Below are 9,732 nucleotides of genomic sequence, written 5' to 3' on the forward strand. Positions count from 1 at the left end.
AATAAAACTGTGAAGGACCTCGGCATTACTCTGGACCCTGAGCTCTCTTTTGAAGAACATATCAAGACTGTTTCAAGGACAGCTATTTTCCATCTACGTAACATTGCAAAAATCAGAAACATTCTGTCCAAAAATGATGCAGAAAAATTCATCCATGCTTTTGTTACTTCTAGGTTAGACTACTGCAATGCTCTACTTTCCAGCTACCAGGATAAAGCACTAAATAAACTTCAGTTAGTGCTAAATACGGCTGCTAGAATCCTGACTAGAACCAACATTTTTTATCATATTACTCCAGTGCTAGCCTCCCTACACTGGCTTCCTGTTAAGGCAAGGGCTGATTTCAAGGTTTTACTGCTCACCTACAAAGCATTACATGGGCTTGCTTCTACCTATCTCTCTGATTTGGTCCTGCGTACATACCTACACGTACGCTACGGTCACAAGATGCAGGCCTCCTAATTGTTCCTAGAATTTCTAAGCAAACAGCTGGAGGCAGGGCTTTCTCCTATAAAGCTTCATTTTTATGGAATGGTCTGCCTACCCAAGTGAGAGACGCAAACTCGGTCTCAACCTTTAAGTCTTTACTGAAGACTCATCTCTTCAGTGGGTCATATGATTGAGTGTAGTCTGGCCCAGGAGTGTGAAGGTGAACGGAAAGGCTCTCTTGCTGTCTCTGCCTGGCCGGTTCCCCTCTTTCCACTGGGATTCTCTGCCTCTAACCCTATTATAGGGGCTGAGTCACTGGCTTACTGGTGCTCTTTCATGCCGTCCCTAGGAGGGGTCTGTCATAGGTTTGTCTGTCATAGTTGAAGTGTACCTATGATGAAAAGTACAAGCCTCTCATCTTTTTAAGTGGGAAAACTTGCACAATTGGTGGCTGACTAAATACTTTTTTGCCCCACTGTATGTAAATTGCTTCAAATCAAACAACTGCACACTTCTGTATATCACCCCCAGACTGATGGCCTAGTCAAGAGATTTAATAGAACCCTGAAATCCATGCTCAGACGGATCTTGGAGCGGGATGGGCAAAACTGGGATCAGTTGCCGTTTTTTTAATGTTTGCCATAAGAGAGCAGGCATCCACTGGTTTTTCACCATTTGAGCTATTGTTTTCCCACGGACTCAGGGGATTGTTAGATGTGACAAAGGAGAACTGGGAACAACAGACCAGTCCCCATCACCTTGGACATGAACACCGTACCTTAGTCCATCAGGATTTCTAGGGGTACCTGGGAGAGCATCTGTAGCAGCTCTCTGGCGAGGCTCTTGGTGTTAGCACTACGCAGGGGAATGGCCTCGTGATACCTAGTGGCATAATGTACCACAACCAATATATGTTGAAAGCCTTTCGCAGACTATGGTTATGGTCTAATTAAATCCATAGCAATTCAATCGAATGGCATGTCTATCACTGGCAACGGGATTAATGGATTTCAGGAAGGGATGAGATTCTCTGGCAGTCAGGACACCCCTGGCAATACCTTACCAAAACTGCATACCCGCATAAAACTGCACCCCCCAGCCAGAAGAAACATTGTAACACCTGTTGTGTTTTTTCTCTCCGTATATGTCCTCCCAACAAATGGCTATGGGCGCGGCTCAGCAATGTTTGCTAAAACGGGGTTGGAACCAAGAGCTGCTCCACTGTCATGTCATTCGACTTCGTGACCTGGTAGAAGAGATTTTTTATCATGGAAAAATGAGGAAAAGTGACTATATTAGCAGAACTTACCATCTACTACCTTGACATTCTGTCTTGCGTTCTGTAGTGCGGGGTCTTTCAGCTGAGCAGTACCAAACTTTCCCATATACTGTGTTAACTCAGGAGGAATTTCCAGGCCCCTTGCCCTGCTCTTCCTATTACTCCTCTTCCATTTATCCCTTCTGGGTTTCCTGTCTCTTCGTCATTTCCTTCCCCTTCTTCTCCCAGGAGAACTCGAATGTCGGCTACGGAAGTTGGGCAGGTAAGTACCAATTTGCTAATTTTCCTTTCATTGGACAGGGAGTTCTTTGGTAGTGGTTTCATTTTCTTATCACTGGAAAATGTAAATGGTACCTGGCATGTCCTATTACTGGCACAGCCATCTCCTTTTGTCCTGTAGTCTTTTCCACAATTCTTGAAAATATGTACAGTCGTGACCCACTTGCACGGGATATGGCAGATTTTCAATCAACCCTACAGTAGGTTACCTCTCTACATCTGCAGTTGGACACGTTTCGGTGTCCCTATGTACACAGGTGATGTCCATGGTTGGAGCGGCAGTCTTTTCTCAGCTGGGTTAGTAGTGAAGGCATGATGAGGGAGACCATGCTCCCGGAGTCTAAAAGAGCATCTACTTCTTTCCCTTGGACCTGTACCCAACAGGTATGGTGGGTGGCGGTGGGCTTGGACATGGGCAGAAATTACATGGCAGGGGTGTAGATTGGAAATGTCGACCTTCATGGGTTCCTCCTTCTTGGGACAGTTCCATGCGATGTGTCTCATTTCACCACAGCGGTAGCACTCCCGGGTGTCGATATCAACCCCTCTATTCCTCATCTTTGCTTCAGGTTGGAAAACGGGCGCCCACGTTCCCCTTCCGCCCTTTGGGTTCTTTCTTTCCAAACCTGGCGAGTCTGTAGTTGGGATGTCTTTCTTCCTCCTTCTTTGAGGCCTCCCTTTTCCTGGGTGATTTTGTCCAGACGGCTGGGTTTGAGCAGTTCGTCAGTTGTTCGACATCTCTCAACGAGGTCCACCACTCCATCCACTGTGGTGGGACTGCCCTGTCTGACAACCTTCTTTAGCTTGTAAGGTAAGCCCCAGATGTAGTGGTCAATCACTATTCTTTCCACGATGGCCCCAGTACTGAGGGTCACAGGCTCCAGCTATTTTTTTGCTAGGTGGACCAGGTCAAACATCTGTGACCTGGGTGCCTTCTCGGGTTCATACGTCCAAGTACGGAACCACTGTGCCCTCAAAGAGACAGTGACTCCCAACCGTGCTAATATTTCCTTCTTCAGTGTGTCATTGGCTTCTGTTGCTTCCAGATCAGACCATGCCTGTTGTGCTTCCCCACACAGAAATGGAGCCAGTATTCCTGCCCACTTTATCTGTGGCCATGCCACTCATCCTGCCGTGCGCTCTCAACGTCATTTATTTGGCATAATTTTCTGCAGATACCGAGTGGCTATGATGGGTAAACCAGCGGAATATGGAGCAATTTTCCCCACAGTGATTTCAGCATGTCCATATTCATCTGCAGTTGACACTCCCTTTGTTCCTTCAATAAAAAGTGATTGGTTTCCGCTTGTTACAAAAAAAACAAATCAAAAATTGGTGCGTGATTATCCTCACTGCCTTATCCACATTCTCCAACAATGTAGGGTTTTCAGTACCGGGTTCTTTGTAAGGCAGGTTTTACACATGCAGCCACACAACACCAGTCCGAATAAAGGATTAGACCTGTTTATTATTATTATTATTATTATTATCATCATCATCAGGCTTTGGCAGCATTCCTGATATATCAGTTTGGCTAGAAGTTTCCCCTGAGCTGTCCGTGGTCCTGGCAACCAAAAACAAAGAAACCTCGCAGGCACATATCCACAACACAACCCCTGAAACCGCTACAGTATGTACAGTACAACTCTCCAGCCTCCATAGGGGCTTCTCACTCTTACTCATTGCTCTTCTCTGTGGAAGTGTGGCTCCGTAATAGCCTCGGATGCCATGGCATGAATTCGTCACTGGGCTAACAGGCTTATGAAAGTTAGATGAACGTTATACGATCTTGTTAAAACCAGTTACATTATTAAAAGGGCACATTCATTCTGAGAAGGCAAGAAAGGGAGCCTCCAGCAGATTGGAATTTTAATAACCTCAATACTGTGATTGAGAAACTTAGCAGAGCTTTAACTCTCCCACCCAGTTATATGAGCACTGTGGTGACTTTGTCCACTCTCTCTAGAACAAATACACACACACAAGGTAAATAAAAGCCAAAGATTTTTTACATGAACCGTTGATACGTCCACTGATTGTACCACAATGATAGTATTGTACGTTTTATCAGATAGCTAATGATTCAGGTATGGTCATGAGAGCGTTGTAGTATAAGCAGGCTGGAATTAACTCAAATGTATTTATAAAGTCCTTTTTACATCAGCAGTTGTCACAAAGTGCTTATACAGAAACCCAACCTAAAACCCTAAAGAGCAAAGAGCAATGTAAACGCATGGTGGCTACGAAAACACCCTAGAAAGGCAGGGAACTAGGAAAAAATCTAGAGAGGAACCAGGCTCTGAGGGGTAGTCCTCTTCTGACTGTGCAGGGTTGAGATTATAAGACTACATGGCCATTTAAGGCCAGATCGTTCTTCAAGATGTTCAAATGTTCATAGAAGATCAACAGGGTTAAATAATAATCACAGTGGTTGTAGAGGGTGCAACAGTTCAGCACCTCAGGAGTAAATGTCAGTTGGCTTTCACAGCCGAACTGAACCTGATCCTGGGGGAGTGTTATCTCAGCATCTTCACTGTAATCAGGTAAGGGCTCTTGCACTAGCTGTGTGTGTGTGTGTGTGTGTGTGTACATGTGTGTTTTCTTTATCTGGCTCAACTCCAACCTCTCCTTTTATCTCCCTGTACAGTACAAGTATGGCACACATGTCAACTCCTGCAATGCACTTAACCTGTTACAACACAAGAATGGGCCTTGTTCCAACCAAAGTCATAAAGTACCAGCTAATACTGCCCAGTACAGCACAAAGCATTAATGAATACAAAGGCAGTTCTGAATACAAAGCAGTCGCTATTCTGAACATTCTAGAGTGAAAAATAATGTTGTGAATGTAAAGGTTCTAGAGTCAGTGAGGAGTCCTAAGGAGTGAACGGTGTGTTTATCTTCAGACACAGAGCTGCAGCATAGTTCTGGGTCCCAGGTTGGCTGGGTTGGCCGGCTGCTCCAGAGCGTTAATAAGAAGGCTAATTGAATTACGGCAGCGGTGGAGGCCTGTAGTGTGGGCGCCACGCCGCTCTAATTTCATTACTACTCAAGTAAACATGGGCATGGGGAGGCAGCCCCCCAGTACAGCAGCCTGCCCTGCTGCATCACACACACAGTTTTTGTGAGGATTGTGTAGCATCATCACTACCCCCCCCATCTGAATATTCCTGTGTGTGTTTGTTCGAGTTCTGATGCCGCAATAAAGAGAGATCAGAGGGAATAAATGCAGAGGAGCGTGGAACAGGAAGAGCAGAAACACACACACCTTCAGGCTGCGTCACTGCTTGAGTAGAGTAGTGGTGTCAGCGCTTTCACCATCCCCTGTTCTCCTGTTCTAAAACACAACCACTGTAGACAACAGGGTGCCTTTCAGACAGGAATCCTCCTTCCTTTGCATCCCTAACTGAGGTTGATGATGAACATGATTGTGAGCAGTAGTAGTAGTGTGATTACTGTGAGACTGACATGCTCTTATGCCTTATTCACAATGCCAGTTGTGACTCAAATCCAATTTGTGACATATCCGATTCAAATCCGATTAAAATCAGATCTTTCAAGCCACATTTCCAGCCACCTTTGTAGGTGGTTTGAAGTCAGGTACAAATCTGATTCCTGGCCATGCGACTTGTCTGAACGGTCAAATCTGATTTATTTATCCTGAAGTGGTTTTTAGACCATTATTTGGTATATCTTGTTGTTTGCCAGCTACTCTGTTGACAGTTTGTCAAGAACATGTGGTAGCTGACTACCTAGTTAACTGTTTACAAAACAAATGAGTGAATATGCTTGAAAGCCAAACAGCTACCTAGCTAGCTAGTTCAGGGTTTCCCAAATGGGGTCCTTTGACCACGTTTTAGTTAGTTTTCTTTCATTCATCTCTCCTAGGTCATCCTGCTTCTTCTTCATCTGTGGATTTTATATGGCAGTTGGCAACCAACTTTAACGTGCATTACCGCCACCAACTGGACTGGAGTGTGGACTTTGTTCATTTTTCAATCACCCATGTGGGTTAGTATGCTCATAAAAACCAATGAGCACTTGCAGCTCGTCAAGCGTTTAAAATAGAAAACCCAATGCCCCCCCTGTTAAAAATATTTTGTGAATACTCTCTTATCTCAGGATATAAAATGAATGTGATGGCAATGGGAAAAACACAAATAATAACTCATGATCTACAGCAGGGGTGTCAACCTCATACCATGGAGGGCTTAGCGCCCACAAGTTTGATCTATTATTTATCTTTACCTTTCAATTAAGACTTAGACAACCAGGTGAGGGGAGTTCCTTAGTAATTAGTGACTTCAATTCCTCAATCAAGTACAAGGGTGGAGCGAAAACCCACAGCCACTTGGCCCTCCGTGGAATGAGTTTGACACTTGATCTACAGCAATCCTTTAAGTGGACCACAAAAAATATTAAATACACAGGATGCTTAATAAGTGACAAACATGTTAAGATAACTTTCTCCCATTACTCAACAACATGAAAGCAGATCTAACTAAATGAAACAATCTCCCCATAAATCTTCCAGGTAGAATACATCTCTTTAGAATGGCATGGCTCCCAAATGTTTATTTTTGTTAATACCAATTACCCCACCAAAGACATTATTTATCTGTCTATTTCAAGACATGGCAATGGGTTGGACAATATTAAAGAAGCTATTACTTAAATACTGGAAGTTGAACGTTGGTGTCACAACTTCTACCGAAGTCGTTGCCTCTCCTTGTTCGGGCGGTGCTCGGCGTTCGACGTCACCGGTCTTCTAGCAATCATTGATCCATTTTTCATTTTCCAATGGTTTTGTCTTGTCTTCCCACACACCTGTTTTCAATCCCATTCATTACCTGTTGTGTATTTAACCCTCTGTTTCCCCTCATGTCTTTGTCAGAGATTGTTTTATTGTCAGTGTAGTTTGATGTTGTATAGGTGCGCGTCGGGTCCTCGTACCCATGTTTGTTTGTTTATGTACATTTTAGTGTTATGGAGCATGCTACGTGGACTTTATTAAAAGACTCCATTTTACACTTCGTTTGACTCTCCTGCGCCTGACTTCCCTGCCACCTATACACCTATGCCTGACAGTTGGAGTAGAGAATGGAAGAATCAAATACTTAATTTAAATATTTAAAAAAAATCTGTCTATAGACAAACATAACACAGTTTGAAATCATATGGGGCAGTCTTACAAGCATTAAAAATAACCTTGGGTGTGAATACGGTGGGAACATGTGGGTGTAAGCAAGTGTGATGTCATTCATGTTGCTGGAAATGTATGCATGTAAATGTCTATTGTTTTTGTCTATGTATATGTTTTTGTTTATTGCCAAAAAATAAAATATACACAAGACATCCTTGTCGATCCTTATCGAGCTAGCATTAAACATGACAGGAATGTTTTGTGGTGGTCACATGTTAATGTCAGCAGACAGCCATGTACATGAAAAGTGGTACCTTTGCTAACATGAGTCTGTGGCTTTGCTGGTTGTATCTCCATTAGAAGATAACAGAGTTGGAGGCTAATGGGGCTTGCTACTGAAGTACCTCACGCTCTGTTAGGTTTTCATTACCACTTCACTCAGTCTTCCATGGGAGCATCCAGTATCAGTAATTACCGATGCCACGACAATCATTTCAGAAACCATAATCTGCCATTCTCTCACTTCAGGGGACAAACATCCCTCCCCTTGTCTCTTTCCTGTTCCTCCCATCCCATTTCTCTGTTGACTGAGAAATGCAAAACAGCTTAATGAAATTATAGGATCTAAGTTGACTTCAGAAGCACTCGTTTCATAGCAACTTCCAGGTAGAGGGAGCAGGGGTTTGTGTGACCAGAGCTCGTCTGACCATGTCACCGAAACAAGACAATCACAGAACAAATTAAGACCTGGCTGGCGGCTAATGGCCTGCTGGACAGCTTCTCTGCTAGACAGCTTCTCTGCTAGACAGCTTCTCTGCTAGACAGCTTCTCTGCTAGACAGCTTCTCTGCTGGACAGCTTCTCTGCTGGACAGCTTCTCTGCTGGACAGCTTCTCTGCTGGACAGCTTCTCTGCTGGACAGCTTCTCTGCTGGACAGCTTCTCTGCTGGACAGCTTCTCTAGCGCTGTATATTGTGGGTTAAAGTCATGTTTTATAACATTGGCCAGATTTACATTGCTCGTTAGAAGCTCTAGGAGAATGAGGTTTCAACTGAATATTACATGAGTCTTGGGCCAAGAATGTGTTCAAAATAATAGAGTTTGATTCGGCAGTGGGATTAAATAGCTGACAGAAGAATGGTGAAAAGACAGACTATTTCTTTGAAGGCTCAGTATCACATAGCTGAGAATTGAAAAATACAATTTAACACCTTCCTGTCTTTGCAAACAACACACAGAACCACCGACCTCACACCCTTAGACTGTAGCTGCCACAACAATATCTCATTATATCTCAACACTATTCAAGTTTGTGAATAACCTTGAAAGCTGTTTAGACCTTTTCTCTATTTCCATTCAGCACACGCAATTGGTGGAATCTTACAAACAGAAAAATCAAACTGATAGTACAAACATCCACTGACAAGAAACAGTTATACACCAATCTAGCTATCATTCAAGATTTCAAAGTAACAGTACAGCAAGTTATAAAATCACACACACGTGCACACACACAGCTAATTCCCATCCCCTCAACACAAGCAGTGCCCTGAGAGCTAATCGATGTAGCTCATTCATATTAAACAACATGAAGACATCAGGGGAAGCCTGGGGAATTACAAGCAGTCTCCGCTGTGAAGACACAGCTTGGGATCAGCCTGAGGACTGGAGGATACGTAACATGCCTGCCCCCCTCCAACAACCTGTTTATTCCCAATGCCATTGCCCTGCTGCATACCAGGCCAGTAGCATGGCTAGCAGAGTCGGCTACTGCAGCTCCCACATGTCAGGGCTGGAAACTGTTGGCTAAATAAGGAGAGTAGTAGACTGTGGCTTCCAAACAGATCTTTAGCCTTCACTTTCTTGAGACTAGATTTTGCAGAGAGGATTTTTATTAGGCTTCAGAGGTTGGGTCTGGAGCCACAACATCTTAAAGCTGTGTCCATCAGCAGCAGTGACATTACTAGTAACTATTCAAACTGTCCCCAATTAATCCGTCAGCCTACTACTCCAAACATGCAAATGAACAGACAGTCAACTTATTTAAATATTTCGCGGTCTAGCTGTAGGAACAATTATTTATGGTTCACAGTCCAGAGCAGGGAAACAAAGGGGGAAAATACAGCTTCTGATGGCCTTACCTTTCCAAGAAGACAGCAGCCTCTTGCCACTGAAAATAATATCCACCACTACAGCCTCAGATAGATAGAGAGTCAATGACTCACCAGCAGTATATGTTGTAGCTTGTGTTGGTTGAAAGCCCCAGGCTTCAGTTTCAGGGCTCTATTGTTGTCCTCTAGAAGACGTAGTCTCTCCCCCCGCTGACAGTGGGGCGCTACGTCTGGGAAGTGGAGGGGCACAACTTCCTTTCTCAACTGTGGAGTAAACACGAGATAAATTTAAAATGCTGTCATGGCCATCTGAATTATTTCAGCGAGTCATTATCAATGACCTGAAATGGTTATGACTAGCTGAGGAACGCTCAACTCCATTCTCTTATTTTGAGACGAAGTTTAATATTAATAATATTTTATATTAACTGGTCGCGCGATTTACTAGCAACAACATTTAGTCACCATCAGTTGATACTTGTAAAAATAATA

At 43.7% G+C, this 9,732-nt stretch overlaps 1 protein-coding gene across 1 annotated transcript in view; it reads right to left on the reverse strand.

The window, feature by feature from the left end:
- LOC135514175 (RIMS-binding protein 2-like) overlaps positions 1-9,500 on the reverse strand; it is a 127,865-nt gene extending 118,365 nt beyond the window's left edge. The window contains 1 exon segment of the mRNA XM_064937429.1: positions 9,355-9,500. The gene's annotated coding sequence lies outside the window, so the exon portion shown is untranslated.
- Positions 9,501-9,732: the final 232 nt, after the last annotated feature.

The sequence above is a fragment of the Oncorhynchus masou genome, chromosome 25 (genome assembly GCF_036934945.1).
Source record: "Oncorhynchus masou masou isolate Uvic2021 chromosome 25, UVic_Omas_1.1, whole genome shotgun sequence".
NCBI classification, from domain to species: Eukaryota; Metazoa; Chordata; class Actinopteri; order Salmoniformes; family Salmonidae; genus Oncorhynchus; species Oncorhynchus masou.